Below are 24,954 nucleotides of genomic sequence, written 5' to 3'. Positions count from 1 at the left end.
ATAAGCCCCAGGATGGAAATGCCACACTGCAGCCACACTGCAGCCAAGAGTTACTGACATAACTGTCCGTGTGTGTGTGTGTGTGTGTGTCTGTGTCTGCGTGTGCGCATGTGTTTTTTTTTTTTCACTTCCGGCCCGAATGGTGCTCTTTATGTGACCCTGGCCCAGGATGTTTTGATCAACAGTGCAGTACATAAACCTCTGTCCTGATTAAACTCCCATGCTCCCCAAAAGGATAGAAAAGCCATAAAACCACGACGGCGACAGTCCCCAAAGCTGACTGACAGAAATCGATCAGAAATGCATTTGGGTTCAAGTTTAAAAGTTCAAATAAAAGTTCAAGGAAAAAAGTGATGGTGTCTAGATTCTACCCAAAATCACTTCCTGGTGTGAAGCAGACAAAACAAAGAAAAACTAAAAAGTAAGCGGGACAATGCTTACTCTGCCAGGTCTACAGACGACCTCCCCTAAAATCAGCATTTGGGGCGAGCCCCACGGGGCCGGCTGAAAATGGGCCATTGTTCGGCCGCGGGGCCAAGAATGTGATGACCATCTGAAAACAGAAAGGGCGCGGGAGAAACGGGCCGGGACCCGCCGCCAAGGGGGCATCACAGCGCCCACCTCGCGCCCGTCCCACATGCTGAATTTGGGTCCCGTGCCATCGACTCAGCCCTCCTCTGCGCGGCCATTCATAGCGTCAGGCTGACCCTTCCACTCAATGGGGCTGCAGCGCCGCCCGCTACCCCCGCCCCCCCCCACACACACACAGCCCCCCCCTCCGCTACATGTTGCACAATGCCTGGGGGCCTTTTTCCTTTTCTGCAGCGGCGTGCATGTGTGGGGGTGGGGAACGCTCACAGAGGCCAAAAGAGGCAGGAAGAGAGAGAAAGAGAGAGAGAGAGAGAGAGAGATGGGAAGGGACAGAGAGAGGGATAGAGAGAGAGAGAGAGAGAGAGAAAGAGAGAGAGAGAGAGAGAGAGATGGGAAGGGACAGAGAGAGGGATAGAGAGAGAGAAAGAGAGATAGAGAGAGATGATAGAGAGAGAGAGGGAGAGAGAAATGAGAGAGAAAAAAGAGAGAGAGATAGAGAGATGGAGCGAGATAGAGAGAGAGAGAGAGAAAGTGAGCCAGAGAGAGAGAGCCCCCGTTCTCCCCAGGGTGGGATTGTATAGAGCCACATGTTTCCAAAGCTGCTTAAGTTTAAACCTGCACAACATTACACGTGTGGGGCCTCTTTCTAGCCTCTCTTTTCAAACACTCCCCCCCACCCACCCAAAATAAATAAATAAATGTACCCTTATGACAGTCAGCAAATACTGGATACTAAAGGCAATGACACTGCTGGTAATAGGGCAAATAGGAAAACAAGTCAAATGCGCAGGAACAGGTCCACAGGCAGGATAAGGTAAAGGGGAGTGAGCAGGTACAGGCAAGTGACCAGGGCAGAGGAGTGAGAACCACAGAGGAGCAGGTACAGGGAAGTGATCAGGTGAGAGGAGCAGGGACAGAGGAGTGAGCAGGGAAAGAACAGGGAAAGAGGAGTGAACAGGGAAAGAGCAGGGAAAGAGGAGTGAGCAGGGAAAGAGCAGGGAAAGAGGAGCGAGTAGGACCAGAGGAGTCAGTAAGACAGAGGAGTGAGCAGGGAGAGCAGGCACAGAGGAGTCAGTAGGACAGAGGAGTGAGCAGGGAGAGCAGGGAGAGAGAAGTGAGCAGGTCAAGGGAGTGAGCAGGGAGAGAGAAGTGAGCAGGAACAGAGGAGTCAGTAGGACAGAAGAGTGAGCAGGGAGAGCAGAGAGAAAGGAGTGAGCAGGATCAGAGGAGTCAGTAGGACAGAGGAGTGAGCAGGGAGAGAGGAGTGAGCAGGTCAAGGGAGTGAGCAGGATCAGAGGAGTCAGTAGGACAGAGGAGTGAGCAGGGAGAGAGGAGTGAGCAGGATCAGAGGAGTCAGTAGGACAGAAGAGTGAGCAGGGAGAGAGGAGTGAGCGGGACCATGGGAAGTAAGAGCAGGAGGAGGAGCAGGGGCAGCTAGGGGCAGAAAGCATTCCCTGGGCCTCTGTGCAGAGATTGAATCTTTGCAAAGTAAACAAGCTGAAGCCTTATTACTGTCGGTCCCAGTTCCTACTCCCACTGGCTTCACTGAGTAACAATCAACAGTGGCCTGTTTATAATATCAACTGTGTCTTAACCCCCCACCCCCCTCTCTTATTTCACCATTTTCTCACTATTTCTTTTGTCTCTTTCACGTCCGCTGTTTCTTCATATTTCTTGTCTCTTTATTTGATCCCTCTCTCTCAATCTGTTTATCTTAGTCCCCCGCCCCCTCTTTTTGAATATAGTAGAACATGACCATTTCTCCTTAACAAAGCAAATAATAATCTAATTTATTTGTGCATCACTGCTGAATGGGGCAGAATCTGGAGCTACGCTTGTCATCCACCAGACCGTCACATGCTCAGCAAATTAATCTGTAACGAGATTAACGTCAGTAAGAAACACTGGTGGTTTCTGCACCACATGGCAAAGTTGACAAATTGGTTTACGGAGAGCAGAGGAAAACCAGAGCAACAATGGCGCTATTACCGCTGGGCCTCGGGAAAACAAAAACACATTTACAATCGCGGAAACAAACGCAAAAGACTTCTGCCGATTTCATAATCAGGGAACTCAGGCACCCATTTTCACCAGTATACATTGCATAAAATTTGTTTTTCTTTTTTCTATTTTGCCGAATTCTTTGAAATACGAAAATCTCCGCATTCTACACTACTTCCCACCATATACAAATATACTGAACCTCTAGTAATGTTGTCGATTCTTTTTTTTTTTTTTTTTTTTGCCCAGGCAGATTCTTGAGACATCTGGCGATAGTCACTGAGCACATTCTTTACCGCGGCCGCAGAGGAGTCTGTATTTTTAGCACGCTATGATGTACTGCATTGTCTGCCTGGAGAGTTGTACATCATTTTGACTGCCCTTGTGGGGAACCCACCACCAGCCTGAAAAATACTAGTGGAAATGTGCGCACAACAAGGCGAGGGGGGTGGGGGGGGGGGGGTGGGTTGGGAAGAATTAGGAAAACAAATTCCTTTTTTAATAAAAAGAATAAATATATATGTTTGGTGTGGGGGGAGCATCAATGGCTCTCTCAGTGAAGCGTCCCCCCCTGGCCGGAGGAGCAGGAGCGCCGTGAGAGCCGGTCTCCTCGCGTGGGCTGGATGAAGCGATGCGTTCAGCCCCTGAATAGGACAGTACCAACGGGGACGGGCCCTGGAGCCTGGGCCATTCTCCAGCCGATCAATAATCCATTATGAGCCAACTGCATTTCCATCGCCCCCCCCCCCCCCCACCACCACCCCCCCCTCCAACGAGGAAACGGACAAAGGCCACTACTGTATGTCTCTCCACAAAGGAAAAGGCAGAGCAACACAAATGGAGAAAATGTGCGAGGAGGGGGCAAGAACAGGTCAGTGATTTCTCGAAAGCATAAATCCCTCTTTGCTCCCGCGGATAAATATGTTAGCGTTGTGGCATAAATTTTGCGCCTGGAAAATAATGCACTACACTACCGGCGTATATTTTCCTAAAGGTTCGGCTGCATGCTACTTATTTTCAGGGATAGCCAATGCCACACTGAGACAAACTGTATTGTACAGTAATTCATGAGGATGAATGAATATTAAATTGATGGCTATATAGGAGGGAGGGAGGGCACATTTCCATAAACAGTCATTCTGCCATTTTGACATCACTATCTGGACCATGTGCGTTCATTTGATTTGTATCTGTCGATCTAGCACGAAAGATAACATCGCAATTATAAGGCAACCACGCAAAAATACATTTTCAACAACAAAAATACAACAAAGGCAAAATTTTCATGAATGATATATTTGACATAAATATTCCACATTCCATGCATATCCTATGAATTACATGCCTACATCACATTTTTGCGTTTTGTAATGAGATGTGGACTTGTGTTGGAGTGACCACGCACAATAGCAGTGCTTCTGTTCAGCGAGATTTCTCTCCGAGGGCCAACCTCAACACTGACCTAAATTTCACTCGCTACTTATACTCCAGGCTCCATCACACAAGACCACAATATTTTTAGAGTGGGCTGCTGCTGTCGCCAGTTTTAATGTGCTGCATTGTTTGCATAAATCTATGACGAAAGAGAGGAAGAGAGAAAAAGAGAAAAGAGGGTTCATTCTACATGAAAGTATTAAGCAAAGTTAAACCACACCTCTGCTGCATATCAATTCAGAGGACTGACTGAGGGACAAAGGAAAAGCCACTTCAGTCACCGGCTTCTCCCAAAATGCTGTTCTGCAACAGCGAGCCCCCTGGAATGACGTCGATGCCGCGCCAGCTGAGCGGAGGGGCAGAGCGTGGGCGCCGCTCGGTTGGTCAGGGTGCCCCTTTTAAACACGATGCCACCAAAGCCCCGTGGCGTAACCAGGACTGTCAGAGCTGGTCACCTCACAACCACAGAGGGGTTGGGGGTGGGGGGGGTGTCACCGTGTCCATTGTTGAGGAGTTAGGGTCGCACCGCGCCCCACCCCCGGCACGCCTGTGTCTGGGCCACCCAGACAAAAGAGGGGGGTCTGCAAGGTCCCGTCCCGGCCCTGAACAGGGAGGAGGGAGGCGGGCTCCCCCTCGCCCCTTTCATTTGTTCCCCAGACAGAAATTCTCCCCCTGTGGGACTGCAGACGGGGGTACGAGCTGACACTGTCACGTAAAATCTCAGAGAGCAACACATGGCTGCACTTAGTGATCTTTAAGGAACTTCACAGCTGCTGTTCCAGACACAAGGATCTCCGGTTTTAACTTCACAAATGCTGCTACTTCTTTTTCTCATAACAAAAAATGCAAGAATCATGCAAATATTTCCATAACTGAACTAGCCCTTCATAATTTTGTTAAGTGAAAGTGCATAAAAATGAATAGACTAGAGCATGCCTATCCCAGTGTGCCTGCACAAGTCAGCACATAAATAAGAGAGGAAGTCAAATGCCCTTCACTTGGCTTTGACATTCGATGCACTTCGATTGCACTGAAATTTTAGCCCATGTTATTGAATGGGTATAAACATGTCTATACCATCTACATCCACAACACTCCGTGCATACATGAATCATCAATGTGCCCAACAAGCTGTCAACAGAGGAGGCAAAAATCTTTACACTGACTGGTCATGGACCAGTTTCTCCTCACCAAAAACCAGTATTAGTAAGGCTCACCCTATAGCAGCCGTTTCAGTTTAATTAATTGCACCTAATGCGACAACTAAAGATTTTTTCACACCGCATGAAATAGTAATTATAAGGAAGAAATCTGGTTATTTTAAATGACAATGGCTTAAACAAAAACATCTGAGATTTTTTTCTTTTCTTAACTTTTTTCTTTCGGCTAAAACGATTTCATGTGAAACGCACAAAGGCAAGCAGAGTTCCCACCCTACACGCAGCTGAGATAAAAGGCTTCAGCGGCAGACAGGAAATGTTGACTGGCGTGTTTGTTGACTGGTACGATCGAAAACAGGTTCCGTTTGTGACAAAATAAAAGCGGGGGTCCTCCTTCTCCCCCTCCTTGCGGCGCACACTTAGCGCGTTCCTAAATCCTCTCAAAGGCAGGCCTGGACGACCCCGCCCACTGCTCCGCCAACCCCCCTCCTCCCAGAAAACCGACTGCTTTGTTGGTTTCTCCGCAGCACGCCCACCAGCTCTGCCCTCTAAGCGCTCGGCTCTCAGTCGGGGGGGGGGGGGGGTGACCCCGGGGCCCCTCTCTGCGGGGCCCTCGCACACGGCTCGTTAACCCCTGCATGCTCCCACGCATCTCCCGCACGCACCGATGGGCGGGGCCCTTTTTAAAAACGCAGCGTCCCACAGGTCACGGGCGTGTCCTCCGAGCGGACGCCTCCTGGAGAACCAGGGGCCTTCGGACCCAAATGCCCCGGAAGACAAAAGCAAATAACAGTGAGAGAACACCACCTGCATAAAGCAAGCCACAGAAAAAACACAACAAACCAATGCCTCTGTTGCAGAGGATACTCATAACTGCCATCACCTTCCACTGTACATTCTGACAACAGCCTGACTCTCAAATCATCACACAGAACAGGTGTGAACCTGACCTCATAACATTCTTCCGTCAGGAGAAAGTACTCGGTAGTGCAGACATTATTTGGAAAATAAAATGTTGCGGAGTGTAAACATATGGCTGGTTTCCCCTGCTGCTCTGGAAGTGATAAAGAGCGAAGGCAGTGGTGTGATTAACAGGATTGTTTACAAGCCGTCTCTACAGTGCTCATGTCACACTAACTGACCCCAACACCCCAGGCCTGCACGGCCATGAGAAACTGACCCAAAACCACTTCCACAACAGAGAGGCCAGCATGGGGACCGAGCAGCTCTGAACCAGTCCCCCCTGCAAAAACACTCACACACACACACAGGCACACACACACACACACACACACACAGGCACACACACACACACACACACACACACACACACACACCATTCCACACACATAGATGTACTCTTACATACTTACAAGCATACATACATACATACATACATACAGACATAAACACACACATATACACTCTTACACAAGTGCATACTGTATATGAATTACACACATATACACACAACCTTATACACAAGCACACAGTACCTCTCGGCCAGGAGGGTGAAACCCTGTGTATAGGATTGAAAACAATACAATAAATGTTAACTGCAAACGGTAAACAGAGACTTCCTTGCTAGCCAACAGTGCATGCTATATTATCTTGCAGTTGTAGTGGAACTAGTGCCTGATGGTTATCAAAGGAAGAGGAGGAGTGCGTGTGCATCACATCTCACGGAAGCCTGACATGGAAGCCTGACCTAACTAGGCTTAACTGTCAAACATTAGAATTTTCATAAGCAGCTTAAACAATCCCAGCCAATCCCAGAACCCCTGTCTTTGCTTAAAGGAGACACATGGGTTGCAATTAGGAAACTAAACCCCCATTAAAATTTCCTGTGGGCAAACACAAGTATGGGCTATCGCAAGTTCCATAGGATACAAACAAGCCATCAGGGTCTGCAAGCAGTGCAGTGAAAATTCTTAAAAATGCAAAGGTAGGATATGTGGGTAGACTGAGCCGCCCTATACAAACACCTACTGCCCGTAGCCTGATCTTTAGAGCCCCCGAGTATGCACACACACACACACACACACACACACACTCCCTCACATTTTTTGTTGATGAAGCGTGGCATCCAGTCAGCACATGTTTGTTTTATTGGACGCCCAAACATACTCAGCACAATCGGCTGCAGAAAGGGCACTGGTGTTGAGATTAGAGCTCTCTCTCACTCTCTCTCTTTCTCTCTCTCTCTCTCACACACTCTCTCTCTTTCACACAACACAAACACACACATACATAACCACTGCTGTCATTTCTGTATGCCACTCTCCACAGTGACATAAAGCATTAGCTTTCCAGAAAACTATAAGTAGAAAGTGACATTAAAACGTACTTCTATGGATGCAAATTCTATGCATGCATGTCTGTGCATGTGCGTGTACGTGTCGGTGTTTGTGTGCATTTGTGTATTTTTGGAAAGAAAAAGGGGGAAAAAAGAGGGAACTGAGAACAACACTGACAGCTACCTTTCAAAAATCTAGTTGTTTTAGTTCATTGCTTCAACCTCACAAAAATAAAACAGAATGTTTTCTGTAAAATAGCTCACAGAACATGTTTGACTGAGGCTATGGGCCTGCAGGACACACTGTGTGATGTCCATCTTAAATATCGAACTGTACTTAGGCCCAGGGGCGCAGATTCTGCTTTTGATAGTACACTCATACTGCTTCTCTTGTTTCTCTTGCTTTTGTCCTCCGTGGGCTGTGGAGGAATGAGGGGGTTTCAAAAGTACCGAGACCACACAGCAAATATAACAGTTCACAGAGATAACCTTGCCAATGGAGCTGAGCCTACCCCTCAAAATACAATGCAATGTACTGTACAACCAAGCCAAAACCTTCCCTCAGTCACTACAACAAAGAGAATGTTCCCAAAAAATCACATCTGACACACTATACATCTAGGATAAGTCTTCTGCCAAAAATCCTACACAATTAACTATACAGCCCATGACAAATGCTATAGAGAACAAGCTGAGACCTTTCACTTTCAAAATGCTATTGAAAAGCTAAACAATCAAGCTGAGACAGCACATTCACTGCTAAACAGTGCCTTCAAAATCCAACATCTACACACAATTCAAGATAACTATTATGAAGACTCCACAAAATATTATCTTAATAATTTGTTAGAAATCACACAGCACTACTCACTCACAGCTATTAAAGCCCAAAACCCCCCAAAAACATGGAGCTCTTGTGGTTTAATAAACAGAGAGCAATGTATATTATGAAAAGACTGCCTCAAGAAAAAAGCTTTTACAGAGAGAAACAGGAATTCTGAGGGGGGGAAAGCTAAATATTGTCTGATACACAGATCTTTCCTTCCTGGAGGAAATTGACTTACAGTATAACTCAGGAAACCTCAGATTAGGATTCAAAAGCTCCACATAATGTTATATGGATACTAATACGATAATTATGATCTATGAAACAGAGTTTCAAAACTCATCTGAGTAAAAGCAGAGTGGCAAAAATAGAGAAGCTCCTTCACTATCTGACCAATGACCAATACCTCAGAAAGCATCAGACAGAATCTCCCCTATCTATCCACACATTAAAAGTCTTTGCTGCTTACTTCCTGTTGGTATCCTGGGACGTGTGGATATCAGATATCCAAATCCTACTGGAACAGTCGAAAGACCACAAGCTCAAACCACAACAAGCCATAAAAGAACCTCCATGCTGTGAACACAAATACAAAGAGGAAGTGGGGCCCAATGGCGTCTCCTTTGACTGCCTGCTGCTTCCCCTCTGGTGAATTATAGATAAAATAGGCTTTTTTTAGCAAAAGGAAAACAAATTCAAAACATTCCAAATAGGCACAACACCAAACAGCTGTCACGGAATGATTCTAACAGTGTTCACACGTTTGTCTAGTAATTAAATGTAACTTGTAACACTCCTGAGAGCCATCGGCGATAAGTGGCCTAACAATGGCCCCTTTATACAGTGCTGTGTAAAGGTATTTGCCCCCTTCCTGATTGCCTCTATTACTGCATATTTGTCACACTGAATGGTTTCAGATCTTGAGACAAAATGTAATATTAGACAAAGGGAACCTGAGTTCCCAATATGGATGTTCATTAAATAAATGAAATAATAATTTAAAAATGTGATTTTAAAAAGATCTAAAACCTTGCAGTGTGACAAATATGCTGTAATAGAGGAAATCTGGAAGGGGGCAAATATTTGTTCATGGCACTGTATATCAATTTTAAAAGCATTCTGTGATCTATATTGCACCCTTCAAAAGACACATCTCAGACCAAGAGTATATATGAATTCAGGGTCAAAAATGTATTAAATACAAATGTTTTGTCTGTTACTGCCATTTAGAAATAAACGTAACTTCCAAAGATCCACAAGACAAGCCCTAAAAAACCTGAATGACCTGCCCTGACCTGAACTTGTACTACCAGTTAGCAATCACACGTTGCCATCACATCGTGCCCTTTCATGCAAGGATCTCAGCACACTTCATGTGTTAGTCATCTCCTTCACTTCCATTTATGCAGTACACTTCTGCTTTGATGTCCGCACAGTGATTGAGAATTCTGAGAAGACTACCCGAGCAGAGACCCCAACCATACATTTTTTCCACAAAAAAGGGAAGTGTGATCTTTGAGAGGAACGAGGGTCTCTATAACGTCGATAACGTCTGGTGCAGGCAGGGCCGCCACCTTTGGGCTGCGCTGCAGTCGCCACTCCTTTGAGCTCCGAGATTAAGACCGGGACGACAGCAAAGGCCCGTGCCCCACGCCACCCCGTGATTCCAGGAGCTGCCTCTTAAATCCTTAACCCTGTTACACAACAAATAAGCAAGGATTAGGCTCATTCTTTCAGCATTTGATGATGTGCTGAACAGAGCTTCCTTTTGTTCCTGCTCTGTGTGGTACGTGTCTCATAACAAAAAAATGACAGGTCTTGCAGATGCCAGCATGAGACTAGACGTGGCGAAGATACAGAGAGAGACAGGTTTTTTAGACTTGTGCGGATACCACTTATGAGCTGTTTTCAGAAGAACAATATCGCCTTCTCCACAGGGACCTCTAAATTCATTCACCCGCTCCACATGGGCAGTTCCTTCATTCTCCTCATGCACTGGAGGTGCGGGGGTGAGAGTGGCGGTGGTGGAGGGGGGAAGCTGGCCCTTATTCTGGAGTGTGGGAGGTGTGACGTGACCAGAGACCCTGATGCCCAAAGACCCTGAGTGCCCATTTGTTCATGTCCATACTGCTTCTGTTGTTATACAAGGTCGTAGCCCATCACAGCAATAACCAAATGCAGTGGAAGCAATCTGAGCATAATCCCCAGTCATTAGCTTGCTCTCTAAATAAAGCACAGCGGTTGGAGATGGGGATTAGGTTCTTGTGGGCAGGTTGTCTTACTGTAGATGATCTCTCTTATTTTGCCACTGGGTTATTCCAGAGACCAAGGCCAGAATTGTCCTCAGTCAGGTAGGTATCCCAGCAAGCCACACTTCAGATCAGCTTGCTAAACATTCCCCCAGGTTATCCCTCTAACCAATCCCCAGGGAATCTTGTTATGCAATTCACCAAGTCAATCCACTGACTATATTAACTATTCCTATTACTATGAAATTATGCACTTGATCACATGGATGCAATAGACCAATCACTTCTGAACTGAGAAGCCTGAAATGGCAATATAGTGGACTGTCTACTGGTAGAAAATTAAGAAAGTGGAAATGCATATCCTTGTAATAATATGTACTTTTACAATCCATTAAAAGCATTATTTACCTCGATCAACAGAGTTAAGAGGTAATTGATGGAATAACTTGACGGAAAGGTTGACCAGGGATCAAGAGACATTCATGTAACACCAAGACACTCTGTGTGCCTATCAGCAGAGACAACCCCTACCCAATCAAAACAATGGGGGTGCTGGAGAGCCCATGTTTGACCAATGAACAAGTATAGTGCTAACTGGCCATGTGACATTACTGGCCCAATCAAATAAAACAGGGGTGCTGGAGAGCTTATGTTTGACCAATAAACAATTATAGTGCTCATTGGCCACATGGTGGTGTGATAACCAGCTAAAAGGTTGAACAGTGGCTAGAATTTGAAAAGGCATCTTGTCTGAGGTACAGTCATGACAATTTGTACATAAGCTCATCTCCACATGAAAAACAAGTTGGCTATGGAAGACATTATGAACTGGTGAAATTATGGTGAAGATCCAATGTGTGCATCCGGCATATCTTGACAATTAGGCTACATAGTGTTTGCGGAGGTATGCACTTTACTGAGTGCCAACTTCTGGTCTTTATTCATTATCACATTAGCTAGCTCATAACATCAGAATTGTGAAAAGGCTGTTTGCAAAGGTTATCTGTGAAAATTGCTTTCGGTAAAGGCTGCCCACTTTCTTGTTAGTGACCATATTCTTTAAGCTCATCCTTGTGGAAAGATTAAGTCCAAGTTTTGGCAGCAATGCATTATCTGTGCAACAGATCCATAAACACATGACAAGCACATGATGATGCTGATGTTGATGGTTTTGACGATGATGAAGAATAATTTTATTAATATTAATCATCAAAGCATTACACGTGGAGGTCATGCTGTGTGGCCCTTCGTACTGCATGAAATGAGGCTAAGAGTGCCCCTCAGCATGGTGCAGTGCTTTCCCTACCCAGTCAACACTAATGACCTTGAGAGGTGTTATGGAAGGACAGTGACTAGAGCGCCTCCAGATTAATAGCATTCATCTGACAAGGCTCCTGATTTTCAGAACGGGGCAAACACATCAGGACTGTTTCTGTACAGGTCAGCTAGTTTTTTTAATCAACTGAAAAATCTGAAAGCTTTTGAACAGATAAGAAGAGCCTTACTCTTTACTCTGGGATGTAGTGTCAGATCCAGATCCACTTGTGGGAACTTGAGTTCAGCACAATTGCGAAAATCTTTATAACAGTAGAATTCTCAGCAGGAAGAAAAATGCTGTCCAATCTGCAAATGAGGGGTTCAAAGGACAACACATCAATTCCCTGCCACCGTTATCATCACAGGCAATCTCCCACTTATGTGGCCTACTACCTGTAAAAGCAGCTCATGTTAAACAGGGCGGCAGGGTACGGTCACCTCCGGCGGGAGAAAGCGAGATGAAGTAGTTGCGGTGAGGAAAGCTGAAGAGGCCAGCCTGCTTCAGGTAACCCGAGACTGTGAAATCCTATTTTCCTGCGGAAAGCAAAGCAAACACAGGGCTCGCTTTCCAAGAGCTGCTTTTATTGCTTCTCTTACTGGGCCTTGCCCCGGGATCAGGCCTCTGGTCTTCCGCACCCATCTGGACACAATATGTGAGCATGGGTTAGGGGGACCAGGGCTGAGGCGGGGCTTGCGTTTTGGCCCTATGAAAGGTGGGGGGGGGGGGGGTTATGTATTACTGACCCAGGTTTTCTGTTTTTCTCCCATTTAGAGGGCCAAACTGTATTCACAGGCCTGTCCCATCGTTGAAATGTTGATTTGTGAAAATCTACCATTCCACCAGCCACCACTTCTTCTCACTTCAAAGTCCACAAGTGAAAAGTCAAGTGTTTATTTTTTTAATTCTTAGACCAGTGCAAAGAATGCAAAATGAATGAAGGAATCAAATCACTCAGGCGTCTTTAAAGCCCCTATGATAGCTGAAGAGTTAGTGTTAGCGGATTCTCTCCAGGTGTGAACCGTGAACACACATGATCACGGTCGGGCTTAGCCAACAATGCCCTCCACATTCGGGTTTCCACACAGCCGCATGTGATGAGGAGATGTGTGTTCTAGGACCTGAGGTGTTCCAGTGCCCAAACGAACCAGACAAGCGCAGCGGGCCTAACCAGCATGCGATTTCTGTGTTCATCCCATCCCGGAACTCAACCTTGAATCTGGTGCTATGTCAATGACACCTCCAAGAACAACCCCACCCCCAACCCCACTTTTACGGCCAGAGGTCAAAGGTCACAATGACATCCCTGCCTAATGAGCACATTCACTCTATTGAATGACAACTTGTCGCCTAGAAATCTTTCAAGCTTGTCCCACCTGTATTATATAGACAACCATATTATTCTAACATCTCGCCATCTTCTCACTGGATTTGTGGCAAGTTTCAATAGTTTACAAGGATTTCATTGAACACAAAATGTTTTTTTAAAGTGCAAGAATTGGATTCTGACCCAACTTAGCACATTCACAAATATGTTCTTACTACAACAGATAAATGCAAAGGCAAGCAGCCACCAGATTAATTCAACATCGTGTCCAGGAGCTATATTTATCTTTGATTTGCCTGGTGTAAAATGTGGAATCTGAGATCTTTTAGTAAACACCTGGTTTATAACAGAAGAACACACACTGGCTATTTCCCTCAAATATACACCAGTATCATACATAGAATTTGAACCCATCAGCTGCAGGTTTCAGAGTTAGTTCGTTAGTTCAATTTTATTGTCATGTGTATTAAAAATACAATGAAATACTTCAAGTGCTCTGGCTCTCTCTGCCTTAACACAAGGGACACACAATAACATTACATACACACAATAACATTACACACAACACGAGAGCAGTATCGTAGTGAGTCGCCACAGTACGGTGCCACGAGCGTGAGGCTAGGAAGTCATATACAGCATATACCACCAGCAAACTAGCATAGCATTTTACAGTTACTCAGCCATTCCATACAACACACAGTTGAAATGAATGCTTCAGTCACTCACACACTGCTGTGGCAGTGATTTTTACCGAGGGTTTCACTGAATCTGGTGATTACTGACACCAAAGGCACTGAATCTGGTGATTCCTGACACGGAAGGCACTGATTCCTATTCCCCAGGGACCCAGCTAATGCTACACAGGCCTATGCGATTCCAGCAATGAAATGAGCAGCCTTCCAAACAAGCCGGTACTACTGCAGGGAGCACAGCCCCGCAATAGCAGCGGCACACGCTTCATTGTCGTGGCCAACAATTCGGGGCGCTACAGGGCGGTAAACCCCTGCTAGGTGTTTAGTCCACTCCTCGGAAAGGACAGGATTACGGCCCCATAATCCATCTGGTTCACACCGAAGACGTCCAGCTGGACCAGCCCTTAAAATCCCACCACAAGAAGTTCCACCGAGTGGATATGAGCACGTCGCGGCGGGGAAGTAGCAGGAGGACGGAAACCGAAATTCCCATGGTGTATTTCCGCCGTCTTAGTTGTTTCTAAACGCATATTCATGTGGTTAAACATGGAGAGAGCACACAGATGAGATTAGCGCCAGACTGGCTGGTGTCCTGTGGGTGTGCACTAGTGACACATATTTGGTGAGCATTCATCCGCTAAGGGCAGCCAAAGACCTTGTTGCTGAGCCACCTCATCACATTGGCGGGTTTTGCTGAAGTAATTACACCATCCTTGTTGTTCTTAATCAATGGGCCAAAGCAATCTGGAACCCAACGCGTAGATGCGCTCCCAAATGAATCTTCCCACAGAAAAAAAAAAAAAAACAGGATTCTCAGCTACTGTAGTAGGGCTAATCTAATTATGGTAATAATTATAGCTAATCTAATTATGGCAATCACCCCCACTGTGCGGCACAGCCACACAGCCAGAGCGGTTAATTACTGCACCTCATCGTGTTTGTACAGTTAAACAAAAAAATCTGCTATGCTGACAAAACCTAAATCTCCATACTGTAGCGGGTTTTTTTCCGATGCGGCATCTGTGCCGTATCGAAATTCCAGACCTTCGCTGCCCTTCAGGCTGACGAGTTCTCAGAAAAAGGAGTCCGTCCAATGCCCTGAGACGGGGGCGGCGGCCAACAGGGGAGCGATGAACACCTTCGGGGAGGGGGAGTGGCTGGCACCGCAGGTGGGCGGTCTCTCGTTCTGGGACACGCCCCTCGCGCGACCTTTGCGGCCTTCGCAGCCCAGCCGAGCCGGGTCCGGGCCTGCAATGTGAGCTCGGCTGTCGCTGCACGCCACCTGGTTTCACGCACAGACCTCATGAAATATGAACAAAGCGCTGTGGAAGGAGAGAACTACAGAGGGGAACGCCACAGAGAGCCGAGGCGCAGCGAGGGCGCCGTGGCATTCATTACGACAGCAGTGCCCCGGCTGGCACCGCATGCCGCCTTTTCCTATGCTTTCTGTGAGCATTTATAACCATTCATAACTGCTCATGACTACAGTTATTATTAACTGCTTATGACAACAGATCAGACACCTGTTGGAAAATCAAGCACTTCAGAGCATGTCAGGGGTGATGCCGAGGGAAAGGAACAGACTTAATAGCTGGTCTACCTTAACAGGCTGTTATTGTGCTTTACATAAACATTCATGTTTCATATTGTAAAGTCACAGGTGCCATTCTTACTGGTTGTCAAGACGGAGCTATGAACATTGATGAATGCATTTCACACAACCGATTTGTTTAGCAATCGCCCCGGATATTACAGGTCTTACAATATATTTGCACACACTGTTCTTTTGTACGGCATACATTCTGAAGTCCCACATTTTATGTTTTGCTGAATTACTTCTGGATAGAACATATATTGTACATAATTTTCTTCGACAGACTCACTTAATCAGTAGATTAAGCTTTCGTGGTTTACTTATCGAAACTGTATTAAATTCTGCTCAATATTATTGTGCAAACTCATTTTTTTCTAATATAACGGTTTTGTACAATAATATTGAGCCGCATTTATTACATTTTCTTTGACAAACTCACTTAATCACTTAATTGCAACTGTATTAAATGCTGCCCAATATAATTGCCCAAATTAGCTAGATTAGAAAAAAAACTTGCGAGAAAACTGAGCCAAGCTTTAAATTAATTCATTGTCGCTCGTTACTGTTCAGAGAAGAAGACGGGCTTTGTTGAGCAAACTCTGTTTGTATTGTAATTAGTCCATTGAGCAGTGCGCGGAGCGGAGGGAAATCAATACTAGCACGTCGGTGGCATTTGGAGCTGGCAGAGAACTGGACCCTGAAAGCACCCCAGCTGGCAGCCACGCGACACACACCGCTACATCACTTCATCTCGCTCGAGACGCCGCGAACCATCCTCGGGGCGCGCACACACACCACACACAGCCAGCGTCCTCGATCCTGACCGAGGCCATGCAAAAAAACTCAGAAATGAGAGACTAATCAGCTGAAAAATATATTTTTATTAAACAGTTAATAGAAGAAAACTGGAGATCATGCTATCAAGAAGACAATATGGCTTTTAGGTAATTTATTCAATTTTAAATGGCACCACTGCTATTGTATTTCTATGCAATATAAACCGCTCCTTCATACTTACACACTGTAATTTTAATAAGTGTAGATTTCTGAAAAAAAAAACTATTAATTCAATTTGTAATGCATTCTAGAAAAAATTAAAAAATTGTTTGCAAGGCACAGACTAGGTCTAGAAGAAGTTTTCACATTTTAAAGGTACAGCGTAATACACGCTGTCATTTCATTTCACTTCAAAAGTAAAGGTGACCGAAGGACATGAAAGGCATTATGGGTAGGCAAGCATTCATTGTCACTTGGCAGCTGAGAAACAAAACTGAACCAAAAGTGAAACATGAATCTGAAAATCAAATTCTGACCAAAAACAATTTTAAAACCGATGGAATATCTGTGACATCGCCAGTGTGGTGAATCGGGTTAAAGTTCTACTGTTTTTACCCAGAACACCCTCACAAGCCCCCTCAACATCATAATATAGCAGCAGGGGGACACATAGCATTCTTAATAATGCAGTGTTAATAAGGGAGCAAAACAATTTCACAGCCAAAAAAATGCAAGCAGCAAACTGAGTTTGTATTCAGAAGATTGCGGGTGCAATTCCTCCAGCAGGGCACGACTGTTGTGCCTATGATCGAGGTAGTTAACCTGAACAGCTCAGGTAAATATCAGGAAATGGATATATCACACATGCAATATTGAATTTGGACATCTGCTAAGCAAAACAATACCAGCTATTTTTAGCAGGCTGTACCACTGTACCTTTATCACTGTACCTTTTGACACTATGATCGTTTTTTTTTTGTGTGTGCCAAATTTTTTCCCCTCTTCTCCTGCCTGGCAGATGTCATGTCCTCCCCCCTTCCAATACACCTGTCTGAGCAGAGCACAAACGTCACTCTCTACCTTTCAGTTACACACTCCGTCCTTAAGCACCATACAGGAGGGAATATGGCTGAGGGGACAACCAAAGGGAACATGCGCAATGACAAGCACTTCAAAACCCCAAAGATGAGACTGCAGTTACCCTTTTCAAGGTCTTTGCCTTAGGTGAGGACACGGGAGAGAAAGAGAGGGAGAGAGAGAGAGAGAGACAGAGAGAGAGGGAGAGAGAGGGTGAGAGATTTTGCCACACTTCCTGATAAACAAAAATGACCCATCCTGCTGGGCGAAGGACACACAGCCCCACTAGCTGCACTGTATGTGGCAACCTGTCATCCATACAGAAGAGCAATGACTGCCAACATCAGCAGTTAATCGTTATTTACATACTGTATATTATATGGCACAAACCTGGTAGTATGTGTTAGTTGTTGTTTATGCTATTTGTGTGTATAATATGTGCATATTTGTTTACAGGTTGCAGAGTTTATGATTTTTTATTATTACTGTTGTTCTTTGTAACTTGATTTGGTAACACAGTGCATGTCATGCCAATAAAGCACCGTTAAATTGAAATTGAAACTCTAATTGAGACACGAACAGAGAGAGAGAGATAGAAAAAGAGAGAGGGAGTGAGAGAGAGAGAGAGAGAGAGAGAGAGACAGAGAGAGAGAGCTGGCACACAGGCCTACATATTCCACTGTGAATTCCAGGGAGTTACTATCACACACATCTGAAGTTATTGTGCACTGATACAGCAGCTGTGTCAATAACAGACCTGCATACCATCCTGTGGATGTCCTGAGCCTCACTGTGCCTGCACTCACTACTATTCCTTATGAATATTTCAGAGAAAAACACTAAATATATACAACTAAAACTCAGATTCAGTTTGTATCATTTGGTGGATGTGCATATCCACAAAGTAAAATACATACATAATATACATTACTACTACTACTAGTACTAATATATCTGACTGTAATAATAATAATAATAATGTCATAAAATAACTGAATCAAGACAAAATAAGAAAAGAAGTATGCAGTCACGGTTTTTAATTCGAATTTCACAAATGTGAAATGTGAAAAAGAAATAGGCACCACGCCACATTTGCAGTAAAAAGGTTTTAAACCAAAATCCCACCAAATTAGGACAATATAGCTCTTAATCCCTAATCAACCTAGAAAACCCAAAGCACACCAGTCTCCTCCCCAAGACCTCTGCCAGCACTCACGCCATGCGTAATCACCCTGGCATGGCCCCTGTCCTCTCCCCCTCCCCTCTTAATCCGCTAAGATTACCAGATCATTTCCTTATGGCCTAATTTTGCCAGATATATCGCCTGTTGGCTGCTGGCTGTAGATTGCCACACCCGCCAAGGTGACCCCCGCGGTGGGATTACGGCCAACCTGTTACCCCTGGAAGAAATCTGAAATGCTGAAACCGTGCGCAGGGAGGAGAGGGGGAGGCAACAAAGAGACGGACACCTCGCCGCACTAACCAACCGCCCCCCCCGGATGAAAAGAAAGAAAAATGAAAAGCTACACCGCCGTTTGCTTTTCTCATGAGTTTCCTTTGCGCCGCTTTTCATCCATAATTTAAACTCTTCACCATTAAGTCACTCAGAGGCCAAGCGGAACCCTCCCTTTTCACCCAGTAACCGTGCGCAGTTATTCAAATCAATGCTGTATGCAAATGGGGCAGCCTTGTGTTTACTGGCTGGTCCCGACTTCAGGAACACCGTTGATATACTACCTGCCTCTTCTCCTTGCACATGATTCTCTCTCTCTCTCTCTCTCTCTCTCTCTCCCTCTCTCTCTCTCTCTCTCTCTCCCCCCCTCTCTCTTTCTCTTTCTCCCTCACACACACACACACACACACACACACACATATATATACAGTCAATTCAAAATGCTAAAGCATTAGCAGCAGAACAACATGTACCACATGCATCAAACAATAATTTACATTGTTGACAGAACATAGTAAAATTGTACATTGAAATCACAAATGCGTGCCACAAATGTAATGGGGAATTATAAGGACACACTGTAACCCATATAATTTTTTGGCTGCTTCACATCCCCCCTCCCTTCTCCCTCTCTCTCTACTACAAGGATTACACTAATGAATATTCCCCCGGGTTCTCTTTTGTGCTCCCAAAGCAGGGCAGGGTGTGGTGTTGTGTTTTGGGCACTGCAAGCCATCAGTGTCAGTTGCAGCCAAGCCACTACCGTCGAGCACACAACCAAGGTGCAGTGCGTCTGTTGCTTTCATATTTTACTTTCAGCCACATAAATGGGATGCAGAATATCTACACTGTAGCAAATTACAGTAAGCCTTGTGGTTGACGTGGAAACTGTTTTTTTTTTTTATTCCTTTAATAATATGACTAAGGGACACACTGCTGCATAAATTAAATATGCCACATTATATACTGATAGCTACCATAAAAATCTTTTTCAGTCAGAAAACAATAGGCTACTGTTTGAGAAGTGTTGATGAAGAAGCAGAAAGAAAAGCTTCTGACACATGCAGTCGCCACAGCTGGAGCAGAGTGGGACACACGTGAAACTCCCACAACAAAGGGAGTTGGAAAACATAATACATTTCAAGAGCAAATTTAATGCTAGACCAACACAGCGGTGGCTTCCATAAAAACGGAGAAAAACAGGAATAGAAAATATGTTTGTGAAAGAAGAATGGGTCATATTGACCTGTTAAAACTATTAGGCTTCCTTCTTTTTTCCAAGCATTGAAGACAAACGACACTGAGGGAATCAATCAAATAAACTGCTTATTTCCATCATGCGTGAGCCACTGTGTAATGTTTCATGAATATGGAAGTCCTGCAAAGGTCCTTCTATTGAATATCTAACTCTTTCCAACAGAGCCATCGTACTCCCCAACTTTTCTCTTCATCGCATCTATTTTGAAACAAAAAAAGGAAACAAACCGAGCCCAGAAAAATATCTAATTTAGTATTGTGCCAAAAATGTATTTTCAGCCTTCATCTGTTCCTTAAACATTGGGGTTGCTTCCTCTTTTAAAGATTAGGTGCTTACGTTCTCTAAATAAACGTACGCCCGAGAAACAGATGTCAGCATCGCATCCTCCGCTTCTTAAAAAAACACTCGCGCAGCACACAGACACAAGCTTGCATGTTTACAAGGCGCTGTAAAGCCTTCAAAAATGGTTCTCATCCCTTGTCACAGCAGTGAACATTCCCAATCTACTCATCCTGACAGAGCTACAACACTAAAATCACGATTAAAGTGACTTATTTGCATTCTAAGCACAGTACTTGTTGTGAATTCAGTCCACTGCCATTCGATGAGATGAAACAACGGTGATATATTGTCTTCCACAGAGGTTTGGTTTTAGTCACCTTTTATCTTCCGGTGTCCAATCAAAGCACTGCATTCACCCCATAGGCCCAAACAATACTATCTCTAGATCTAAATTACAGTAAGTCACTGATAAATACAATAAAAGGAACCACTGTGTCAACAATCAAACGTGTAGCCAGCCCACCACTTTCATTAGAAAAAAATTCTGCAAGGGGCTTTTTGGGCCTGTTCACTGATGATAAGTACCGTAAATGTTGCAATTTAAATGTAAATAAATAAACTCATAACAATGACCGAAGTCTAAAAACTCCAAAGCGAACAGGTAGTGAGGACAGGAAGCCTATTTTCACTCTTACACAGTTTTCATTTATCAAACTGAAAGATGTGTGTTGATATTGGCCCTCCTATCTGACCTATGAGAAATGTGCTGATGTCAGAGAACACAGAGAAGCTCATCTGAAACGGAAGCAGAAGCTTGAGGAGGAGAAACAGGCTATGGAAATATGCGCACACATTGAAGAGTTCCTGCCTGGAAATGAGCTCATATAGCAAACCCACAAGTGCTAGCTCAAGATGCAAACTCACACAAGATTCACTGTTAAGCAGATTCCCAACAGCATTCCACATCATTCCACCACAGCCGTTTTGTGGTTGCCGAAACCTTGTTAGCGTGTTCCGGCAGTAGATTTACAGAAAGCAACGCTAATCTATTGCATTTAGCAGTGTTGGGGGAAAAAATTCTTCAGATTTTTCTGCAATACTATTTGTACACCTTGATGAAATTTGGACATGCCCAGTGCTTACCTATAAGGTTTGCTTAGAGAAAGGGCACTTGTGAAAAAGGCAGATAACTTTTCACTTCTTGGCTTATGTTATCAGCGGCAGTGCTAATGAATATTACTGCTAAATGTTATGGAGATCCATTTAAAGTTCCAGTGGTAGGTTTCCATGTACAAAATGATGTCAACATTTGATTGTAAACATTTAGAAACACCAAGCTGAAGTCCAGCTATAAAGTGCTATATATGACCTTTGAACAATCTCAACTGATCATTTTTGTTAATGCATTGTTATTTTTGTACTATAATTACAATTATAATGATTAGTAGTATTATTATTTCTTTGCTGTTGTTATATTTATGATTTTGAGTATCACAGTTAATCAAAAACGTGCTCTGTATATTCCAAATGATTATTATACAACTGTACCCGCAAGAATAAGATTATTTGCTTAGGTTTTAGTTTGTTGCAATATCTACAATTTACACAAGATGGCACTGTACAAGATTCAACACCAGATAGCAAGATACCACCGAACAGTTTGTATTAGACGCGATATTGTGATTAAACCATCTAGGGGAGTGACAGATGGCTCATACTGTCAAATCATTGCATTGTTTTCTTATTGAGACATAAGCTCGATTGAATGTCGTCAAATGAGTGGAAAGGCTATGGCTTCACATTATATATTTTTTCCGATTCAAACATGTAAAATTGATCATTCAACCGAATAAAGTACAAAATGTTCGCAAAAATTAGGAATTAGTAATCCTTGAAAATGAGTAAACAATACAACCATGTCTCAGCTGTTAAAATAAAATACATTACATCAACAAAAGTCCACACTACAGTTCCATCTCAGTTATGCCCAAAGCACCTTTAAAATGACACTTTTTTTTTTAATTTAATATTTTAAAATGTACAACTTTCAAAATAATTAATTGTGTATTTACACCCAGACATCCTGGTAGGCTACACATCGCAAAAACAACATGCAAAAATATTTAGCATAACTTCCTTACCAGCCTACGTCGTTTCAGTAAGACAATATCCCTCCAGGGAGACAGAAATATCCATATAGCCTATATATATCCACGCATACTTCACTTGATTTTAAGAATAGCACGGAAGTGCCTTATAAACTTATGTCTAAGAACGTCTTCTCGTGTCTCTTTCGCCTTCTATTCACTCCCATTGAATGAAACATTCCATAAAGGTTGGAAGTTTCCAACCGTTTAACTCGCAGCCTGACTTCCCCTTAGGATTCGCTCGTACTGCGAGTGCAGACTGGCCGCGTGACGTCCCAGCAAGTAAGCACGGATGACAAGTGGCTCTTGGAAGCGGGGGGTGGGGGTGCGATTGACCAGATGACTACAAGTCGGCCACCGGCTACTGTCAGCAGGTAAAAATCATCTATCCAAATCCTGATTTACCCAGAAAATCTTTTAAAAACAAATTCAACGGGGCTTTTGAAAGAGAACCGAACTGAACTTACTTTGCACACTTATCGCAATAACGTTCTCTCAAGGGGATTCTCACTGTCTAAGGATGCAAAAAAAAAAAAAAAAAAAAAAAAAAAATTAATTAAAAAAAGCAGACCGTGATGTTTTAGATCGAATTTAACTCTATATTTATATAGGCTAAGACCTTCGGTCAGATTACATGACCGAACAGTTAACGTGTCCTCATCAATGCTGGTATATAGGACAAAAAGGTCCACCAATTTTAATGCAAAGTATAGCCTAAATGTAGTAGGATTCGAACGAATCGTACGTACGCTACAGTTTAAGCACTACACATGTTGCAACGCCACACATCTTCATACGTGAAATTGAGGGAGCACAGACGACAATATCAGTCCAGCAATGATAAAGCCTAAATATCATGCAATGTATGCCAACGGTTCATGACATACAGTTGTCGGCTGCGACCTATCCGAGGTAGCCTTTAACTCCATTACGTAATACATTCGCTAATATCAGACGAGTAAAGGTATAAAAATAAAAAAAAATAAAAAATTTGAAAAGTAGCCTATTTGTAATTCTGTTGAGACAGAATCGACAGCATTAACATTCCATCGAATATAGCCTATGTGTATGCTGTACATCAGAAAAGCAGTAATAATAGCACTGTAATATATACTGCCGATCAGAACCATATTAGCAACATCAGGAGTTTGAAAGGCTACCCCTCCCCAACATACACACACACAAGCACGCACGCACGCACGCGCACGCACACACATCCTTTGCATCCCACCCCCACCCCCACCTCAAAGTCCCATGGTTAATTTTCTGAAACTCTGCTCCTTTTTCTTTTTTTTCAAAAGCTCAGTCAATGCTCACGAAAGCACGTAGCCTATGCAAAGTGCTTATTTGATTCTTTAACAATATGGTCGTTTTTATGTTATCGCCATTCTCGTAATTGAGATATGACAGTCCCTATTCTCCTTAGTTACAACAACATCATCGCTAGGTAATGACTATATCTGCACGACCTGGAACTTCCTAAAATAGGAAAGGGAACGTACGTCCCTTGATCTAAACTGTTTTGCGTATTCAAGGTGACGGTACTACAAATAAAAATCGTACGTACACACGAAACATATTTTTTAAATTTAAACCAGAAATCAGAAAGACTGTTCAAGCCCCGTGGATCTCAATATATTTTTGTATTCGTACATTTCAAAAAATGTTTTCGGCTTAATGATGGAAGGATCATCACAGTTACGCCAACTCTACGGTATCAAAGGGGATGCCGTCGCGTCTAGAGCTGCAACATTAAACCGACGTATTTCTGATAAAGGGAAAGTTTATCATTTTTGTTCCATTTCTTAAAACCCAAAGTATTTAATAAAATCGATCTAGTCCGTGTCATTTAGAAATACAGACACGCCACTAGACAGCAGAAATAAATTATGCAAACTTACCTTGTTGTTACAGTCAATATTTCAGAACGGACAGAGATATAAAGAAAAAAAGCTGAAGGTGAAACCATGCGCTGTATCTCCGAACTGCACACGAGTGAGCCGAATCCATTATTCCGAAGGGTATTGTTAAAAATCAGACGCGAATTTCTTGTCCTGAATTATTTTTTTATTCTTTTCCCGTCTTGATTATTGTGACAAGAAGAAACAATGAGAAAAGTCGTTAGTGAGTGTAGAGACACAGTCCACTTTTAAAAGGAAAGTCGACGGCGTTCGCAAGTCAATTGTTTTTGTGGTACACCTTTCGGCAGCAACGATGGTTTCTCCCGCACTCACTATCTACTGTTGTCTCATCAGCATAAAGTTCCTACATTGCAGGAAAACTGATTTGAATCTTACGATCGCGTGTATCCCCAATACACAATACACGCGTTCTTCATTTAAACAGATGCGAGATAGCCTACATTGTATGGTTTTATGTTGTCTTGTTTGCTAGAGCCTGATAAACAAGACAAAGAAGCTTACTCAAACGTATTAGCTAATTGCTGATAAATTATTCATTACAACGATTTTGGGT

General features: G+C 43.7%; 1 protein-coding gene across 7 annotated transcripts in view; it reads right to left on the bottom strand.

Moving 5' to 3' along the window:
* znf516 (zinc finger protein 516) overlaps window positions 1–24,678 on the bottom strand; it is a 47,857-nt gene extending 23,179 nt beyond the window's left edge. For 2 of the 7 annotated variants that reach the window (XM_035381714.1, XM_035381772.1), the window contains exon 1: window positions 22,474–22,928. The gene's annotated coding sequence lies outside the window, so the exon portion shown is untranslated. The other 5 variants (XM_035381731.1, XM_035381724.1, XM_035381751.1 and 2 more) reach the window with 5 other exon arrangements.
* Between the last annotated feature and the right edge of the window lie 276 nt (window positions 24,679–24,954).

The sequence above is a fragment of the Anguilla anguilla genome, chromosome 1 (genome assembly GCF_013347855.1).
Source record: "Anguilla anguilla isolate fAngAng1 chromosome 1, fAngAng1.pri, whole genome shotgun sequence".
Classification (NCBI taxonomy): domain Eukaryota; kingdom Metazoa; phylum Chordata; class Actinopteri; order Anguilliformes; family Anguillidae; genus Anguilla; species Anguilla anguilla.
Note: the sequence above shows the minus strand (reverse complement) of the source record. Positions and strands in the feature narration are given on the sequence as shown.